Source organism: Ovis canadensis, chromosome 19 (genome assembly GCF_042477335.2).
Source record: "Ovis canadensis isolate MfBH-ARS-UI-01 breed Bighorn chromosome 19, ARS-UI_OviCan_v2, whole genome shotgun sequence".
Classification (NCBI taxonomy): Eukaryota; Metazoa; Chordata; class Mammalia; order Artiodactyla; family Bovidae; genus Ovis; species Ovis canadensis.
In genome coordinates, this window is record NC_091263.1 from 28,308,720 (window position 1) to 28,330,090 (window position 21,371).

Here is a 21,371-nt window from a genome sequence, read left to right on the forward strand (position 1 = left end):
TGTTCTTATTTCCATTGCTCTGGATGACAGATCCAAAAAGGTATTGCTGTGATTTATATCAAAGTGTCCTGCCTATGTTTTCCTCTAGGAGCTTTATAGTATCTGGTCTTATATTTAGGTCTTTAATCTATTTTGAGTTTATTTTTGTGTATGGTGTTAGAAAATGTTCTAATTTCATTTTTCACATGTAACTTTCCCAGCACCACTTACTGAAGAGACTGTCCTCCATTGTAGAGCCTTGCCTCCTTTGTCATAGATTAATTGCCCATAAGTGTGTATGGATTTTTTTCTGGACTTTGTCTCCTGTTCCACTGATCTATCTGGTTTTGTGCCAGAACCATACTGTTTTGATTACCGTTGCTTTGTAGTGTAGTCTGAAGTCAGGGAACCCAATTCCTCCACCTTCCTTTTTCTTTCTTAAGATTTCTTTGGCTAGTAAGGGTCTTTTGTGTTTCCATACAAATTTAAAAAGAAATTTTTTTGGTTCTAGTTCTGTGAAAAATGCCATTCGTAATTTGATAAATTTCATTTGAATCTGTTGATGACCTTGGGTAGTATAGTCATTTTGACAATAAAATACTTCTTCTAATCTGATTAGACCAACTGGGACCACATGCCCTTCCCTGGATCAATAATAGATGCCAGAGGCTGTATGTACTGCTTGAGATGAATCAACATTCCTCTATGGAATTAGGGGTTGGGAAAACTTGAGCAAAATTGGGGATTTGTTTGAAAAGAGGAAGAAGAGGAATGAATGATAAATAAATAACGAGTATTAGCTGCCACAGTGATTGTAGCAATGGCCACTCACAGACAAAAACAAAAACAAGAAAACTGAACCTCAACGGAGTTAAGTACATTTCTCAAGGTCACAGAACAGTTACATGATAGAACAGAGGATCCATGTGGGGTCTGTGTCACGGCCCGCACGCCACCCTGCCACACGGTGCTGGATATATTTTGGCATTCAGTAGCACACAGCCACTCAAGTGGTTATCACCTCACTTCTGATTAATATGAACATGCTGATTAGCTAATAAGGCAAAATAGCAAAGAACTTGCTCTGATCGTCTTTCTGTGTAAGCAACTTCTGGTTATCTGTTGTACAGAACACATTATGCTACTTTTCTCTGCCAGCCTTTCCTTTTATGTTAAATATACGATTTTTATCCTCAGAAGGGGGATTATCTCAGAGCAGAATTGGCAAGGTTAAACACTATCTATAAAACACATTCAGCTATGCCTTGAAATGAATTACATAATATATCAGCCATCTACCTAGCTTTCAAAACCCTGCAAATGCATTTCTGTTCGGTATGGGTGAGTATTTTATATTTTGCCTCCCTTCCCGTGAAGGTAAAAATGACCTTGGTTCTTAGGAAGTGAAGATATATTGAACGGGTTAGGATCAACACAGTTCCATTTCATTTAGTCTCCACTAAAATTGCAAGGAGTGAAAATAGAGATTGAATTTATTTTACTATATATTGCCTCATTTGAACTTTAGTAAGGCATTAGCTTCTAAAGAAAACCCTCCCCCTCCCATAATCTCTTATTGATGGCATGTTAAGGAAATTGCCTTGACTTTATTGATTCTGAGCTACGAGGTACAATGTACCTGGCGGTGTGTTAAACTGAGACAAGTGTGCTAGGCTGGCTACAGCTGGAGGATGGAGCTTGCTGACAGCATAGCACTTTGGCCTGCCCCAGCACCCACGGCTCTTCCCCCTTGGAGAGGGGATGATGGAATGCTGGCCCCGTCACAGCCTTCTCTCCACGACCTTGCTGTAAAAGATGGTGCCGGTGCCCTGGGAGTACAGGAGGCTCACGACACAGAGAGGAAACAGCAGGACAAGCCTCCCCACCAGCTGAAGCCCTCTGAGTGTCCAGCAGCTTGGGGGTGGTGGGGCAGGAAGCTCCTTCAGATATCTCCCCAGGTGGCTCAGAAGCCATGTGTCCTGGCCAGGCTGCTTAATTTCTTGGAGCCTCAGAGTCTTCAACTGTAAAATGGTTGTAGCAGAGTGAAAAAAGTTATTCTGACCTCTCTAGCATCCCTTTTGGGCTTCTGAAGTGGTGGTTGGTGGTAAAGAACCTGGCTGCTAATACAGGAGACGTAAGAGACATGGGTTCAAGCCCTGGGTCGGGAAGATCTTCCAAAGAAGGGCATGACACCCCACTCTAGTATTCTTGCCTGGAGAATCTCAGGGACAGAGGAGCCTGGGGGGTTACAGTCCATGGGGTTGCAAAGAGTAGGACATTACAAATGACTTAGCATGCACAGCATCCCTATTATGTATTTTTATTTTTCAGGAAACATTGTGATGGGTCACCCTCGGTAGGGAGAGAGAGAACCCCAGAAAGTGGTCTGCGTGGAGATAGTGAGGCAAGGTGGCAGCTAACACACCCTGAACTGAAAGGGTATCAGAGATATGTGGGGATGGGAGAGAGCTGTGTGAGCAATGGAGATGGGATCTGGAGGGGAAGAGAGCAATGTCAGGGCTGGGCTGGTGAAGGCAAGGTGGTTAAGGTCAAGAAAATCTAGTATCATCCTATGCTGTTTGTAATTAAAAGCTTTCTGCTGCTTCCAAACTTGGATAACGTCTGCCACTCAGACAAAAGGTGGTTTAAGGAGAGAGGCCAGGTGTGGGACAAGGAGGAAGGTGAGGCCAGAGCAGAGAGGATGTGGCCCTGGAAGGCAAGTGGGTGTGAAAACGGTGGTTGAGAAGTCACATGAGGGGGCATCATAGACATCTCAGAGTGGGCTGTGTCCTGTCTCAGGGGCAGAACCGTCTCCGTCCAGATGTCAAAGGATAAACAGGACAGCTGATAGCTGTGCTCCATGGGAATGAAACTCCATCCTTGGCTGGGTTACGGTGAGGCTTATGTTTGACGACTACATTTCCTGAGTCTAACTGCCCCCTTCCCTCCTCCCACCTCGCATTCTTTTTGAAGATGGGTCCTACTGACAGTAAGCATTACTCAAGACCCGCCCCGAGCCAGTGAAGTCAAGATGAGCCCCAGGTTTACCGCGGTGGCCACGGGAGTGAGCCTCCAGCCGCTCTGCCTCATCCCCCAGTCCCCATTCCGCTCCATTTCTCTTGAACAAACTTCTTTTCCATCTATTCCCGCCTCCGCCCCTCTGCTGCCCGACCTCGGCTCTTACTTCAGCCTCCCACCAAAAGATCCTCACTGAGCCTCCCGTTAACACTCGCCATTCCCTGTCGCTGACTTGATCCCCAGGACCCACATGCCCTCTTTCGGCCAGACGTCCCTGAGCCAGCAGGCCCCAGGAAGTAGTCAGCATCTGTGTGTATCCATCAGAGAAACCCTATTTTGGTGGCTGATTCCCACCCAGCGCCGCTGGGTCCCGGTGGAGAGTGAGGCCCCAGCGGGCACACCAGCTGCCTCCATGGATGTATGTTCAGAAACGAGAAAGTTTATCTTCAGTTGAGGGTGCCTCGGGGGGGCAGGTCCCAGGTGCTCTAGAAAAGCCAGGTGTATCTTTGTCAGCATCCCCTCCCTATCCACACACAACCATCCTCTCATCACTCTCATTCCCAAGCTTTTAATTCCTTCCCCAGAATCTTCCCCTCGCTTGCTGACCAGTTGACCTAATGGATGAAAGCACCATGGGAGACCCTTCCTCTATAAAGAGGGATTTTTCACTTCTGTAAAAAGGGGCACAGAAAGGGACTGACGGAATGACGTTAGAGAGGATGGGGTAGAGTGTCTGCCGCCAGCAAGGGAATGTTTAGGACTGTGTGTTGAGCGTTAACAATGCAAAGTGACTTTTACCTGCTGACCCTGCCAACCATCCCCAAAAGGAAGAGAAGGATCTCTATCACCTTCTGTGTCCTTGCAGCCCAGCCCAGTGTCACACAGAGCGGAGTGACTGTCCCAGACCATCCCAGGCTCGGGGGGCACGAGCTGCTGAACGAACTTGTCTACCCTGAGCACCCTCAAACCTTGGGCAGGATAAAAGCCTGCCCAAGCATGAAAGAAGGGCAGTGACCCTTCCCTCTGAACGTGATAATGATTCACTTTCTCAAGACTGAGAGGTCAGAGGGGAATGTAGGCAAAACAAATGAACCTCTTTCTTCTGGTTACTGAACGACTTCCATGCCTAAACTCTGGGTATTGCCCTAACCAAGACTGTCCTTTTTTTCCCATCTTAGCCAAAAGTGGAAGGAGTTGAGGATATGAATGATACGCGTCAGGGAGAAAAGAAACCTGCGAGGGGAGCAGAAAGCCCATGCTCTCTCGCACGTGTTCAGCAAACAGGCATTTATGAATCAACTTCAATTCAAGGTGACACTAGGCATTACATAGGCCAAAGGCCCGCAGTGGAAGTGAGAGCAGCCAGCCGGTGAGGCGGGTAATGAGGGCCGCCATTCCCAGGAGGGCTCACGCCCTTTCTAAGAGCGGCTGCCTCTTCTGAGCACCAGGCAATTATTGCCAAGCAGTTGTGAGAGTCCCCTGTGGCTAGACCTTCTGATTTTTTTTCCCAAGAAAAGCCAGGAACATAAATTTTCATATAGAAATGCCTGTTTTGAAACACTGGAAATTAGAAAATTTCAGACACCATGCCGGTCAATTACAAATGTATCTGCTGGTGGATCCACTGCTGTCGTCCGATGCAGAACGGTGGTTCTCCAGCTTAAGTAAGCATTACAGTCTGTCACAGCACGTGGTGAAACACAGAGCTCGCTGGGCTCCACCACCAGACTCTCTGAGTCAGCAGTTCTGGACCAGAGCCTGAAAGTTGCTTTCCTAACAAGATTCCATGAAATGCTGATGTGCCTGGTCCTGGGACCACACTGTGAGGTCCCCTGCTGTTGTTGGTAACCAGGGTTGCCAGAAGGGGCCTGCCTTCAGGGTGTGTTTTTATTTTAATTTACTTTATTTTTTTAATTTTATTGAAGTGTAGTTGATTTATAATGTGTTGATTTCCTCTGTACTGCAAAGCAAACTCAGTTATACAAATATATATATATACACACATACATATATATATATATATACACGCATATTTATATTCTTTTTCATTGTGGTTTATCACAGGATACTGAATATAGTTCCCTGTGCTATACTAGAACCTTGTTGTTTATCCCTCCTATATATAATAATAGTTTGTATCTGCTAATTCCGAACTCCTAATCCTTCCCATGGGTTTCCCTGGTGGCTCAGTGGTAAAGAATCTGCCTGCCAAGCAGAAGACTGGGGTCCCCTGCAGGAGGAAATGGCAACCCACTCCAGTATTCTTACCTGGGAAATCCCATGAACAGAGGCTTCCGTGGGCTACCGTTTCTGGGATCGCAAGAGTAGGATACAACTTAGCAACTAAAAATAACAACAACCCTTCCCATCCCTTCCTGCCCCTCCCCTAGCTGTGAGTCTGTCCTCTATGTCTGTGTGTTTTTGTTTTGTAGATACGTTCATTTGTGGCTTACTTTAGAGTCCACATATAAGTGATATCCCATAGCGTTTGTTTTTCTATTTCTGGCTTGTTTCAGTTAGTCTGATCATCTCTAGGTCCATCCATGTTGCTGCAAATGGCATTATTTCATTCTTTTTTGTGGTTGTGTAGTAGTCCATTGAGTATATAGACTATGTCTTCTTTATCCATTTATCTGTTGATAAACATTCAGGTTATTTCCACATCTTGGCTAATGTGAACAGAGCTGCTATGAACATAGGAGTATCTTTTTGGATTATGGTTTTCTCTGGGTATATGCCCAGGAGTGGGGTTGTTGGGTCACATGACAGCTCTGTTTTTCAGTTTTTGAGGAACCTCCATCCTGTTTTCCGTAGCACCTGCACCGATGTACATTCATGGCATATTTTAAAAATAGGAGCACAAGGCTCTAGTTTGGAAGGCCTTTCATTTCCTGATTATATTTTCCTGGCAAAGTCTATGCCTGAAGCATAACTTTGTCTTCCCTTGAGTCTCAAACCAGAAGATGTTCTCCTGTAGAATCTTAAGGGCTACGATGAAACTGCATTTGATCATTATTAATACTAAATAAAATCCAATATAAGTCCTTTTGGTGTCAGGGGTTCTGCAAGGTTGCACTAATTGCCTGGAGCTCAAAACACGTTTTTAACCTCTTCTGCCTTCAGAGAATCAGTTCCAGCTAGACCAGGGGAAATTTAGAAACCAGTGAGGTTCTCATTAGGGCATGAGAGCACATTTCTGGTAACTCAGGAGGGTTTGAAGAAGCAGCACATGTTTATTGCTCCGAGAGGACTGTACTTATCCAGGATTTCCCGTGTGACTTGAGTCTTTTGAAACCCAGCATCACAGAGCTGACCCGATCTTCTGTCCATCACAAGCCCTGACTAGCAGGCGATAGCCCTCCTTCCTCCAGTTTCCACAGAGAGGCGCAGAGATGCCTGAAGACCGAGATTATACAGTGGCCCAGAAAACTTGAGCTGTGGGCATCTGCTGTCCTAAGAGATCTACTGCTGGGGCTCCAAGGTGACAGCCCAGTGCACCTCTCATGATGAGGGACCTCAGAGCTTAATCCCCCAAGTTCCTAATGCCCTCTTTCTCATCCCAATGCCTGTGTGTCTTGTCCTTGGAATCTCTCAATGTGTCTTCACCAGTAAGTCATAAAAATGGAAGGCTGGCAGACAACTCTTAGGACTGCCATGCACATCACTGGCATCTGAAAAAAACCACCCTGTGGGGTGGGATGTCACAGGGCAGGCGAGCATTTGCAACCATAAATATGGTGGCCACAAGGCTGGGCCTCTCAAGAAAGCTCAGACTCAGTTCCTTTAAGTGAAGAGGGTGGTTCCTGGCATGGAACTTCATCTGCCCCAGGAAAAAAGCACGGCCCTGCTGAGATACCACTTTTGGCAGCCTGGCCAGTGCCCAGGCTTCTCAAATCACTCACCATATCTCACCCCTCCACCAGTCCCTCTGGGCTTCGTTAGGTCTTAGCCCCTTTCACATGGGTTCTGGGGGTGGGTGGGTTTGCGCCATTATTTACTGTGCTGAATCCTTCCTGCAAGCTCATTTCCCCTGCCTGAAATCGGGAAGACTGGATTTGTTAGAACTGTTCAGAGACCCGAGCCCCATCTGTAACATGTGTACAGTGATAACTCAGGATTAAATTGGACAGTGGCCTCAAAGTCCTTGGCAAGCCGGACAGCTACATGTCAAAAGACCCATGATGGGTCCACAGTGACCGCCTGTGTCCTTGCCGTGTCACCACGCCATGAAAGTCGGTCTCCTCAAAGGGTCTGAGATCGTGGTGCAACCGACTGGTGGTGTTTCATGGGTGCTCATTGCCTCCTGTACAGTGTTATGAGCTCTGGCACCATAGCCTTTATGTCTCAGTGCAGAGAAGATTTCAGCAAGAGTGAAGTGGCCAGTAAGAAGTGATTTATTAGAATAGGACGCTTGTGAGGTTTATAAGCGGGTGGGTGAGAAATGCCATGCCCTGAGTACTTAGTGGGCTGCAGTTTTATAATCAAAGAAAAAGTAGGGAGGGGAGAAGACCTTCTTTGTCTTTCTTGAGCAGGCATCGTGTTTCTAGCATCAGCTCCTCCCCCGGGTAGGGCAGGGAGCTTTACTTGTCCCTCCCGGTATGGACGGTCCAGGACTGTCGTTGCTGTTAGTCAGGCTCTGAGTCGTGTCGGACTCTTTGCAACCCCATGGACTGCGTCACACCAGGCTTCTCTGTCGTTCACTGTCTCCCAGGGTTTCTCAAATTGAGTCCACTTGAGTGGGTGGACATGGTGAGTGATCTGAGAAGCTATCCAACCATCTCCTCCTCGGTCACTCCTTTCTCTTCCTACCCTCAGTCTTTCCCAGCATCAGGGTCTTTTCCGGTGAGTCGACTCTGCATCAGGCGACCAAAGTACTGGAGCTTCAGTTTCAGCATCGGTCCTTCCAATGAATTTTCAGGGTTGATTTCCTTCAGGATTGACTGGTTTGATCTCCTTGCTTTCCCAGGGACTCTCAACAGTCTTCTCTAGCACTCCAATTCAAGAGCATCAATTCTTCAGTGCTCTGCCTTCTTTACAGTCCAACTCTCACATGACTACTGGAAAACCTATAGGTTTGACTATACTGACCTTTGTCAGCAAAGGGATGTCTCTCCTTTTTAATATGCTGTCAAAGTTTGTCATAGCTTTCCTGCCAAGAGCCGAATGTCTTTAAATTTCATGGCTGCAGGCACCGTCTGCAGTAATTTTGGAGTCCAAGAAAATAAAACCTGTCACTATTTCCACTTTTTCCCCTTCTATTTGCCATGAAATGATAGGACCAGTTGCCATGCTCTTAATTTTTTGAATGTTGAGTTTCAAGTCAGCTTTTTCACTCTTCTCTTTCACCCTCCTCAAGAGGCTCTTTATTTCCTCTTCACTTTCTGCCATTAGAGTGGTATCATCTGCCTGGCTGAGGTTGTTGCTATTTCTCCCAGCAATCTTGGTTCCAGCTTGTGATTCATCCAGCCCAGAATTTTGTATGATGTACTCTGCATATAAGTTAAATAAGTAGGGTGACAATATACAACCTTGACATACTCCTTTCCCAATTTTGAACCAATCCATTGTTCCATGTCCGATTCTAACTGTTGCTTTTTGACCCACATGTTTCTCAGGAGACAGGTAAGGTGGTCTGGTATTCGCATCTCTTTAAGAATTTTCCACAGTTTGTTATGATCCACACGGTCAGAGGCTTTTGTGTAGTCAATGAACCAGAAATAGATGTTTTTCTGGAATTATCTTGCTTTCTTTATGATCAAATGAATGTTGGAAATTTGATCTCTGATTCCTTTGCCTTTTCTAAACCCAAGCTTGAACATCTGGAAGGCCTCGGTTCATGTACTGCTGCAGACTTGCTTGGAGAATTTTGAGCATTACCTTGCTAGCGTGTGAATTCTTTGGCATTGGAATGAAAATCTTTGGGATTGGAATGAAAACTGACCTTTTCTAGTCCTGGGGCCACTGCTGTGTATGCAGCACTTGAGCAGCAGCATCTTTTAGGATTTGAAATAGCTCAGCTGGAATTCCATCACCTTCACTAGCTTCGTTTGTTGTATTGCTTCCTAAGGCCCCCTCAACTTCACTCTCCAGGATCCCTGGCTCTAGGTGAGTGATCACACCATTGTGGTTATCCAGGTCATTAAGACGTTTTTTGCATAGTTCCTGTTTGTATTCTTGCCACCTCTTCTTAATCTCTTCTGCTTCTGTTAGGTCCTTACCATTTCTGTCCTTTATCATGTCCATCCTTGCATGAAATACTCCCTTGATATTCCCAATTTTCTTGAAGAGGTCTCTAGTTTTTCCCATTCTATTGTTTTCCTCTATTTCTTTGCATTGGTTACTTAAGAAGGCTTTCTTTTTTTTTAATCTCTCCTTGCTATTCTCTGCAATTCTGCATTCATTTGGGTATATCTTTGCATTTCTCCCTTGCCGTTCACTTCTCTTCTTTTCTCAGCTATTTGTAAAGCTTCCTCAGACAACCGCTTTGCCTTCTTGCATTTCTTTTTCTTGGGGATGGTTTTGGTCATTGCCTCGTGTACAGTGTTATGAACCTCCATCCATAGTACTTCAGGCACTGTGTCTACCAGATCTAATTCCTTGAATCTATTTGTCACCTCCACTGTATAATCATAAAGGATTTGATTTAGGTCATACCTGAATGGCCTAGTGGCTTTCCCTAATTTCTTCAACTTAAGTCTGAATTCGGCAATAAGGAGCTTATGATCTGAGCTCCAGTCAGCTCCAGGTCTTGTTTTTGCTGACTGTATAGAGCTTCTCCATCTTCGGCTGCAAAGAATATAATCAGATTTCGGTATTGACCGCCTGGTGATATCCATGTTGTAGAGCCAAGAGATCTCTGGAGTAAGAGGCAAGTTTGGCCTTGGAGTACAAAAGTGAAACAGGGCAAAAGCTAACAGAGTTTTGCCAAGAGAACACACTGGTTATAGCAAACACCCTCTTTCAACAGCACGAGAGACGACTCTACACAAGGATTGTCATAGCACTTTGGAAAAATACTTTCAGGTCTCAGTACAGTGAGAGTCTTTCATTTTGAATCACCCTTACATAAATTATTGTTTTTTTCTGTACACAGAGCTTGTTTGAGGGGTTATTAACTTGATGACACCACTGGGCAGGTTGTAGGCCTTATTTTCTTCTATTGTTTTATTATTTGGGGGGCGTTGTGCAAAGAACGTGTCTTAGGGGCCAAAGAAGATGTTTTGAGGGTTACTAACTCACTGAGCCCACTGGGCAGGGTGTGGGTCCCATGCCTCTGCTGTCTTATTGTTTGGGGGCCTTCTCGTGCTTCTGTTATGTGGTTCTGTTGCTAAGCAAGCCTGCTTGGTGTTGTGGTTAAGCAAACCTGCTTTCTCAAGTAATCATTAACTTACAGGGGTCTCCCAAAGTTTTCTACTTACAATCCCTAGTGAGATTAACTGTTGAATCACCTATTGTGCCCCTTCATTCTGTCCCTATCAATGGGATAGAGCCTTGCTTCTCAAGGTGTGGCAGACAGAACAACAGGCAGGACTTCACCTGGGCACTTCTTAGGCTTGCAGACTCCGGAGCCCCGCCCCTGACCTCTGACTCAGAACCCCCTGGGTCTGAAAAGCTCCAGGCGATCCCTGTGCAGGAGAATCACTGGGGGAGGCCCTTCCCCTTCCTGTCTTCCTCTAGCACGTTCACTGGAATGCTTTAGCACATTGGAATGCTTAGCACATTGGCTGCAAGTTTTACACTTCACTTGTTTGCATCTAAGAAAAGAAAAGAATGGGAGCCTGAAGCCTGCAAGGGACCTGGAGGAGCACAGCTCACAGACAGGGCTTGAGACCAGCTGTGTCACTGACTAGTAAGGGGACCTTAGGCAAGTAGCTTCACCACTCTTTTTTTTTAATTTATTTTTTTTTTTGAAGTTTAGTTGATTTACAATGTTGTGTTAATTTTCACTGTACAGCAAAGTGATCAATTATACATAATATATACGTCCTTTTTCATCTTTTCCATTATGGTTTATTACAGGATATTGGCCATAGTTCCCTGTGCTCTGCATTAGGGCCTTGTTGTTTACCTGCTCTATATAGAAAAGCTCACGTCTGCTCACCCCAGCCTCCCGCTCCAACTCTCCCTCAGCCGCCTCCCCCTTGGCAACCGCAGGTCTGTTCTTTATGTCTGAGCTTCACCAATCTTGAGTCTTTATTTTTCCGCAATGAAAAGGATCCTGCTGCAGTAAAAAAAGAGGGACAAGTTGTCTTTTTTCTCTTGCCCTTTCCAGAGTTCTTTCTTACTTCAGCTGTTGCTGCTCACTAGTCGGTAATCAAGACTAACCTGATATGTAAATTACATCCTGTACCTATCACCCTCAAAGTAGCATGAACTACTTCTGCACCTATTATCTTTTAACTCTATGCTACTCACATCCCGTGTTTGGTGCTCGAAATTACAGCACTCTCTTTGCAGACCACCTCTTGAAGTTCTCCTTTTTGTATCACAGAATGGAGACCCCAGTACAAATTCAAATAGGCTACCTGACACCAGCCGATAACTGTTTTTGAAACAATGCAAGAGGAAATGAAGGTCTGTCTAGTCAAAGGTATCATTTTTCTGATAGCCATGTATGGATGTGAGAGCTGGACTATAAAGAAAACTGAGCACTGAAGAATTGATGCTTTTGAACTGTGGTGTTGGAGAAGACTCTTGAGAGTCCCTTGGACTGCAAGGAGATCCAACCAGTCCAACCTAAAGGAAATATGTCCTGAATATTCATTGGAAGGACTGATGTTGAAGCTGAAACTCCAATACTTTGGCCACCTGATGGGAAGAACTGACTCATTGGAAAAGACCCTGATGCTGGGAAAGATTGAAGGCAGGAGGAGAAGGGGATGACAGAGGATGAGATGGTTGGATGGCATCACTGACTCGATGGACGTGAGTTTGAGCAAGCTCCAGGAGTGATGGACAGGGAAGCCTGGCGTGCTCCAGTCCATGGGGTCACGAAGAGTCAGACACAACTGAGCAGCTGAACTGAAGAGGAAAAAGAATACAAGATCCTTAGGCTTTCGTTCTGCATCACCGACCCCTGATTGTGAGCCCTCATCTATGTAATCCACCAGATTCCTCATGAAAAAGGGGCAGGGGCACAGTTCTTGAGGCAAGAATACCAGAGTGGGTTACCATGCCCTCCTGCAGGGGATCTTCCCGACCTAGGGATCGAACCCGTGTCTCGCGTGTTTTCTGCATTGGCAGATGAGTTCTTTCCCACTCGCGCCAGCAGGGAAGCCCCTTGAGACATGGGAGTACTATGTTCCCCCCTTCCACCCGCTGAGGGTTAAAGCCACCTTTCTATTGCCTCCAAATTCTGTCTCTGTACTTTTTTATTCAACTTCGGGAGCAGAGACAGCCAAGATTTTGGCTGCAACAATCCTTTCTGCCTCACAAGGTTGTTGTGAGATGAAGTAGTTAAAACTTCTAATTCCATGCCAAGCACACAGTAGGCATGCAAAAAAAAAAAAAAAAGACATACCCAAGGCCTAGCTTAGTGCTTAGCTTGCAGTATTTAGGAAATTTGGTTGAAATGAATTCAGCTGAAGCAGGTTGACTTTTGGCCTCCAAGGAAACAGAATGTCTGCACGAGGGGGAGGGAGTTGCAGAAATGTCCACTTCTTCCCTCTGATGGTTTTCACATCAAATCTTCAGCTATCCACACGTAAAAGTATTTTTCCCTGCCTTTCGAGGGTCAAGAGGCTGGGTGGAGACATAAACGGACAGAGAGCAGGGACAGAGGCCAGGTGGCCTTGGCATTTGGAACTCACAGGCTGACCTCCAGACTTCAAAGCAAGTGTAGCAACCGGGAAGCTGTGCCAAATTCAGCCCTGACTTCTATTTCGTTTGGGCTGGACAGGGTTTAACTTTTTTTTTTTTTAATTACTTGAAGAGTTTAAAAAATCTGGAGAATTTCAGGGGGAAAAAATCTGATTTTCTGGCTTTTCTTAACAATACTGGCATCCCGCAACCTCCACTGCCTGGCAACGCTTGGCTGGAGCAGAGATGGCTGCTCCCTGGCAGGGCCGCCCGTCACTGCTTTGTCACAGACCACACCCTCCCCTGCGGTCACGCTTCACCCACACATGTCCTTGTTTGGCCTCAACCATTATCTTCCTGGCCTCTCCTTAACTGATACCTGGAAAAAAACAGAAGACAGTAGGGTATTTGAGAAAGACTTTGACTCTGTAATCCATGGAATGAGGCTTTGAATACACTGAGTCATCCTTTTAAGGGCCAGATCCAGTACCTTAATGTCTCTCACTATGTGAGCCCTTAGTTTATGCCAAGGTCTTTGCATGATTTTATCCTTACCATGGTTCTGTGAAGTGAGTCCCGTTTTTATGGATGAGAAAAGGGGTGTATCTGTGGCCCCAAACCACACAGAGCGCAGAGCCAGGACATAAAGGTGCATCCGGAAGACCCCGTGGTTCCTAAGCCCTTGGCTGTAGGCTCAGCTTCACATAGGTGCACATAGAGGGTTGCAAGGTGTTAAACCAGGTGAGTCAGCTCGGGGGAAGGTAAGAGAATTCTTGGCTTAGCCACAAAGTAACCCTGAACCAAGGCCTTCCATCCCCCCTTCTCAGATCCCTGAACTCCCTAGGCTGCCTCAATAGCACCAACCGTCCCAAGCAACCTGACACACGGACATCCAGGCAGAGAGGCAGTGGTCTCAAACATTGCAGTTAAAATAGAAAAAGACTTTCCTGGCAGCTCAGTTGGAAAAGAATCTTCCTGTCATGCAGGAGACCTGGGTTGGATCCCTGGGTCAGGAAGATCCCCTGGAGAAGGGAATGGCAACCCACTCCAGCATTCTTGGGCTTCCCTTGTGACTCAGTTGGTAAAGAATCTGCCCACAATGCGGGAGACCTGGGTTCGATCCCTGAGTTGGGAAGATCCCCTGGAGGAAAAAGGCATAGCAACCCACTCCAGTATTCTTGCCTGGAGAATCCCCATGGACAGGGGAGTCTGGCAGGCTACAGGCCACGGGGTCAAAAACAGTCAGACATGACTGAGCAACTAACACTTTCTTACACTTTTTTTCTTGAAATATCTGACCTTTGCAAAATTTTACAAAAGCATGGGGATGCTTCGTTGGGCCCTCTGGGGACATTGGAAGGGCCCGCGTAAGCAGAGAGAGAGAAAGCTTATGTTTATTTAGCTTCACGGGGATCAGCCCTGCTTCCAGCTGCAGGTGACAGAAAAGCCAGCTCCGATTGGCTACAGAATTCAAGAAACCTCCCCTGCGTGCAAACTGGAAGTCAGAGGTGAGTGGCTTGAGGAGTGGAGACAGCAGTACCTGTGGGGGAGGAGCGGGCCCAGGCTCTGTGTGCCTTTGCTCCCTACCCGCTACAGATCAGCTCCGTGCTATGCTTGGACCCCCTCTGTTCTGGAGGTGGCTGTCAGGAGCCATGTGGCTGTCCACCTTCTCTAAGGACTTTCACAGAACCTGCAGCCACCTTCTCCTTGGGTATCACTGGTCCAGAATAGATCACTCACCAGTCCAAAGCGGATCACAGGCGAGGCCACTGGGATTCCTTCTAGTCCAATCTAGTCTGCCCCTGGAGTCGAGTCAAGGCCTTAAATTTGGTTGCTGCTCTTCCAATGGGCTTCTCAGGTGGCGCTAGTGGTAGAGAACCCACCTGCCAATGAAGGGAAACATAAGAGATGCAGGTTCGATCCCTGGGTTAGGAAGATCCCCTGGAGGAGGGCGTGGTAACCCACTCCAGTGTCCTTGCCTTGGAGAATCCCTTGGACAGAGGAGCCTGGTGATCTACAGTCCATAGGGTTGCAAAGAGTCGGACATGACTGAATTGACTTAGCACGCTCCTCCAAGAGGGTAGAGACTTATCTTCATATGATTGCTGAAGTGAAGAGTAGGCCATATCCACTTTCCTTTAAGGATAATGATGCCGGATGACGAGGCACCTGACAAGCTTATTGGGAGAAAACATGCAGTTAGGTTACACCCAGATCAACCTTAGACTAATAGTCAATCAGCAAGCGTTACTAAAGACTTACTCTATGCTTAGCTGAATACCATACCAACAATTCCTTTTATAAAACTGTGGTTGGATGTACATAACACAAGGCTTCCTGGGTGGCTCCGTGGTAAAGAATCTACCAGCAATGCAGGAGAAGCAGGGTCAGGAAGATCCCCTGGAGAAAGGAATGGCAACCCACTCCAGTGTGCTTGCCTGGGAAATCCCACGGACAGAGGAGCCAGGCGTCACAAAAGAGTTGGACACGCCTGAACGGCTAATCCACAACCACCACCGTATATAACACAGAGTTCAGCATTTTCACCACTTGGGAGCGTACAGTTTTGTGGCATTAAGTACAATCGTACTACTGTACAACCATCCATCTTCAGAACCTCTTCATCCTCCCCAAGTTCTGCACCCATAAAACAGTGATGTCACTCACTTGAGGTCCCGGGGGCGGTCAGACTCACCAGCTCCCCTCGAGCAGATGTCACTGTTTCCGTTTCACGTCTCACACAATCGGGAAAGGAGCACACAGGTGCCATTTCGGTTCATTCCTTCCTTCCTTCAAGCCAGCGAGCCTAAGCGCGCACTCCAGAATAATTGCCTTCTGTTGCTTGCTAGGAACTACAGGGAGACAGGAGAAACATAAAAACGCCTCAGTAACTCCTCAGCTACATTTTTCACAGGGCTGTGGGAGAGCTGGCAACAAGGAGAAAGGATGTATTTTTGAAAGGATAAAGCCCCCTTATTACAGTGTTACAGAAAATTCCCGCTGCTACAGTTTCCTTCAGGAAAACTCCAGGCGCTGCCAGTACCGGTGTAGGTAAAACAATGAAGACATTCTGAAGCCTTGTTTTCAAAGCCAAGAACAAGCTTCAGGAGTGCCAGGAAATGTCACCGTAAAAGTCCGGGGAGATGGAAGCGTCTTGGAGACCACACCGACAGAGCTTTTATCGGCACGGCTGTGTCCCGCGCACCCTGCCTGGCTCTCCTTGAGGAAGGGGGGGGTCTCTTGCAAGGGAAGAGCCTTTTTCTGGTCACTTCTTAGCCGTCAGTGGCTGTGTGACTGTTGGACTAAAAGCGTTCAAAGTCAGGAACTTTCATTCCATTTTCCTGTGTGCGTGAAGCAGAGGCGCCTGTATCATTCCTTCAGTATTTGCCCAAGAAGACGTGGGTGCTCGGCTGAAGCCAGGGTGCCTTTCTCAGTTTCTGCACTCCTCACGCTTGGAGCCAGATAATTCCTTGTAACCAGGAGCTGCCACCTGCCCTGTAGGAAGGGTAGCAGCACCCCTCACTACTCGATACTGGTGGCAGTGCCCCCCGTCCCACAACTTGTGCTTATCACAACCAAAAACATCTCCAGTGGTTGCCACATGTCCCCTGTGAGCAGGCTTGCCAGCTTTAGGAAAGAGGATGGGAAGAAGGGAGGAAGGAGGGACAAGAGAAGGAAAGAAACAAAAAGGATGCCTAGTTATATGTGAATTTCAGATAAGCAAGGACTCATTTTATTTTAATATTTGGGACATACTTATACTAAAAAGGTATTCAGTAAAATTTTTTAAAAATTGGAGTGCAGTCTTTACAACTGGAGCGTAGTTGCTTCACAACGTAGTGTTAGCTTCCGCTGTACAATGAGGTGAATCGGCTGTGCATATGCACATAACCCCTCCCTTTTGAGCCCCCTTTCCACTCACCCCACCCCAGCCCTCTAGGTCATCACAGAGCTCCGTCCAAGCTGCGTGCCCGGTGCTGCAGCAGCTTCCCACTAGCTACCCGTGTAGCACATGGTGGCGTATATATGTCCAGGCTACCCTCTCAGTTCATCCGACCCTCTCCTTCCCCCACGGGCTCCACAAGTCTGTTCTCTGTTCCTAGCCTGCAACTAGATTCATCTGTACCATTTTTCTGGATTCCGCATGCATGTGTTAATATACGAGATTGTTTTTCGCTTTCTGACTTTCTTCACTCTGTGTGACAGACTCTGGGTTTGTCCACATCACTGAAAATGACCCAATTTCTTTCCTTCTTATGGCTGAGTAGTATCAATTTCTTTCCTTTTTATGGCCGAGTAATATTCCATTGTATGTATGAACCACAGCTTTATCCACTCACCTGTCGAGGGACTCTTAAGTTGCTTCCGTGTCCTGGCTATTGTAAATAGTGCTGCAGTGAACACTGGGATACATGTGTCTTTACAAAAGTGTTCGTTGTTGATGTGAAGTCCAGACGTAATGGGGAATCCTGGATTTTATCTGGGAACCCTGTGTCGGGGGCAGCATCAGGTCCAGTTGAGAACTACTGCTTAGGGTTTGACCAGGACTGTCCTTTTTATTTTTAATTAGAGGATAATTGCTTTACAATATTGTGGGTTTTTTAAATTTGTTTTTAATTGGAGGATACTTGTTTTACAGTATTGTGTTGGTTTCTGCCATACATCAGCGTGATTCAGCCTCAGGTATACACACGCCCCCTCCTTCCTGAGCCTCCCTCCCGTCTCCCACCGTATCCTCCTCCGCTAGGATGTCGCGGAGCATCAGACTGGGCTCCCTGTGTCGTACTGCAGATTTCCACTGACTGTCTATTTCACATACAACAAGTGCCCACTGTCTATTTCATGTGTGTGTTTCTATGCTACTCTCTCCATTTGTCCCATCTTCTCCTCGTCCTGGTTTTCGCACTACAAGTTCAGCATCCCAGGAAACTCCTCAATCCCAGGCAAACTCACCCTGGAAGCTTCAGGCTCCATCTTTTGTGCTGGTTTTGCCTACCAGGCTCCCTCAGGCTCCCCAAGCCCCTGGGAGACGCCAGTACTTTCAGTGAATGGAGAGGCTTCACTGCGAGACTGACAGGGCCCTCCATGGGAACTGCTAAATGGTCCTATTTCTGTTGAACGGTTGATTCACAAACACAACCAAAGCATTACCAATAATGGCTTGAGCCAGCCTTCAAAGTGCCCTATTGATTTTGACGACCTCAGAGTAGATTATTCTTCCCAGAAAACAACATCCATATCCCAGACATTTCATCTTAAACAGCCCAGTGCTGGGAACTAATGGGTCTCCCCCACTAGCCAGTGGGACTATAAGTGTGCTTGGTTTTCCTATAAATCCTCAAGATAGAGTTTCTGTGGGTTGTTGTTGCCCTAATTCAGAGTTGTATTGACCTACCTCCCCCGGCGTCCTGGGGGGAATGCTTAGTAACAACTAAGCAACACAGACTTTTTTTTTTTCCTTTCCCCTGTCATTTTATATTGGGCAAGACAGCGAATTGACGCAGGGGGAGGGGAGGAGAGTGTTCCAGAAGATTTTTCTGTACTAATACATTGGTTGCTCTCCATGGTGTTTCTCAGTCCACCGCAGACCCTATAACTCACTCTATAATTTTTTTTTTTTTCCGCAAAACTCCAGACTTAAGACACTATGAAAAGAAAATTCATTTTTGGTTTCTTGAGCCCATCAGATTCCTAGTTGCTGTAATGGGCACCTGACTTCTGTGTTAGTTGGTGGTGCTACGTACCTGCTAAGTCACTTCAGTCATGTCCAACTCTTTGCAACCCTATGGACCATAGCCCGCCAGCTCCTCTGTCCATGGGGATTCTCCAGGCAAGAATAATGGAGTGGGTTGCCATGCTCTCCTCCAGGGGATCTTCCCGACCCAGGGATCGAACCCACATCTCTTAGTCTGTCTGCACTGGCACGCAGGTTCTTTACCACTAGTGGCATCTGGAAGCCCCTTGTTGGTGGTGGCTGGCAGTAAAAATGAAGTGTTCTTTAAGAAATCGAAAATAAGTCCTTTCCCCAAGAATTTAACTGGGAAAGTTCATGTTCGATGGCAGTGACTAACGTGGTAAATGTGCTACTAAGAAGTCTGGGAACAGCTCACAGCTTCCATCAGGACATCTGCACGTAGTCTCGGAGAGGCAGGATGTGGCTTGATGGTACTGAGTTCAGGAGACCCCCTCTGGGGGGTCAGGAGGACCTCTGTGCATAGCTCTGCCTGCTGCTAGCTTGAAGTCAGTCTGTTGCTGTGGACCTTGGCAAACGCTACATATCAGGACTTTTTTTTTTTTCCTGAGAGATGTGTTAAACATTTACTAGTTCACCATTGAATTGAAGTATACTTATTATTTTTCTTAAATATTTATTTATCTATTTGGCTGACCACGTCTTATTTGAGGCTCGAGGGCTCCTTGATCTTCATTGCGGCTTGTGGGGCCTTTAGTGGAGGCATGTGAGATCTAGTTCCCTGACCAGGAATTGAACCTGGGCCCTGTGCATTGGGAGCACAGAGTTTTACCCACTGGGCCACTACAGAAGTACCCTGGAGCTATAGTGAATTCCTAGCGCCCAGCCCATTGAGTTTGACCATGTCTGGAGAAGGACATTATAAACAGCCTGGACGTGAACTAGGAGACTTGGCCACTTTCTTATCAGTACGTAGCTGGGGCCTTACCCTTGAAGACATGCATCTCCCCATCCAGGGATTATATTCAGCTTTTGCTTTACAGAGCTTTCTGGATCTTGAGAGTGTGACTAGAAAATTGTAGACGGATAGAAGCAAGCTTTCATAGCTGTATATTAACACTGGGAAAGTAAGTGAATTCTGGCTCTTGCCATGGACGATCCCTCACCAGCTCCTCCTTGTGAGAGCTGAGATGGAGCTAGAGAAGGCTGCAGCCAGGACTGCAGGAATCATGACTGGCTGTGTTGTTACAGGGCTCAGGGGAAGGGGGGAGCCCTGCAAAGCCAGAGACTGCTGCAACCCGAGGAGGCAGCCAGCAGGAAGGTGGCCAAGACAGTCCTCAAGGAGCCATATTGAGGGCTGTATCTTAGGGACTCGGATGGGGTGGCTCAGACCGTAAAAGCATCTGCCTGCAATGTGGGAGACCCGCGTTTGATCCCTGGGTCGGGAAGATCCCCTGGAGAAGGTGATGACACCCCACTCCAGTACTCTTGCCTGGAAAATCCCACGGATGGAGGAGCCTGGTCGGCTCCAGCCCATGGGGTTGCAAAGAGTCGGACACGACTGAGTGACTTCACTTGAACTTTTCAGGAGGGAAACAAGCAGGAGGAGGGGGACTGGACGTTCCTATTTGGGTTTGGAGGCAGGTCAGCTCACTTGGGCAGGTGAGCACTGGCTAAACCGGATTGGCCTTCAGAAGGCTCCAGTGAAATGGTGTGTTTGTTGGCCTGGTAGCACAGTCTCTGGGCCTCCCCTATGTGAAAGGATTGCACGTGTATGCTACGTCACTTCAGTCGGGTCTGACTCTTCGTGACTCTATGGACTGTAGCCCACCAGGCTCCTCTGTCCATGGGATTCTCTAGGCAAGAACACTGTTGTGGGCTGCCGTACCCTCCTCCAGAGGATCTTCCTGACCCAGGGATCGAACCCCCATCTCTTATGTCTCCTGTGTTGGCAGGTGGGTTATTTACCACTGGCGCCTCCTGGGAAGCCCTTAGTGAAAGGATTAGCTAAGGGCAGGCCAGCCTCAGGGGTCAGGAAGTGGTTTCTTCTGCCTGAACCACTCTTAGTATGTTTTTACACACACTGCAATCTCGTATCCATCAATTATTAAAAAGCTAAGTGACTTTCATCTCCAGCTGTCTTCTCTTCCCATCAGGATATATTTCAGAAGGTGGACAACTTGGGTTTGATTGTTTTACATCCGGGATTCAAACTTTTAGCTCTCAAATCCTTGTTCAGATCCTGAGCATGAGCAGCAGGGCGTGAAGCACCGGCCTCTGTAAAGCTGGGGCGGGTAGCAGGGGAAGATAGAACATAGATACATAAGACAAACAGGCAGGTGGGGCCATGCCATCCCACCATCCTCAGGTGACCGTTTACCTGGGGGCTAAGAACCTCCTGGTAAAGGAATTTGAACAATGCCAGAGTTCTGATACATAAACAAGGCGTGTTTTGCAACTTGAAGGTAAGTCCCATAAGGCTTATCCATAGAGGCCAGAGAAGTGCCAAGCACGTTGCAATTATCACACAAAAGAATAATCCCATACACAGCCTTACTGGGACCAGGTATTGTTCTAGGCATCATGCATAAGTCAACTCAAGTTAACCAGTAACAATCTCATAGGGAAGTGTAGCATATGTTTCGGGTGCCACATCAAGGCCCCTTGTCTCACCCCGGATTTCAGTCCACAGTAGTGGGGGGCTTTCTCCTTGGATGAGACCCTTCAGCTGTGTGTCCAGATTTGACCCTCTCTGCCCCTGAGACCCACTGAAGCTGCAGGAGCCAACTCAGCCTTCTGAAGGGCAGGGCAGGGCAGGTGGCCCCTAGTACCTGGCTCCCACTCTGGGCAGGTCTCCAGTGGCGGGGGCGGGGGTGGGGGGGCG

General features: G+C 47.1%; 1 long non-coding RNA gene across 1 annotated transcript; it reads right to left on the minus strand.

Annotated features, from left to right (window-relative positions):
- Positions 1–10,873: 10,873 nt before the first annotated feature.
- LOC138424183 (uncharacterized) lies at positions 10,874–15,893 on the minus strand. The gene is made up of 6 exons (XR_011250669.1): positions 15,776–15,893; positions 15,491–15,647; positions 14,775–14,972; positions 14,536–14,678; positions 12,518–13,174; positions 10,874–12,018 (listed from the first exon to the last, which is right to left on the minus strand). It is a non-coding gene; the product is annotated as an uncharacterized lncRNA (long non-coding RNA).
- Positions 15,894–21,371: the final 5,478 nt, after the last annotated feature.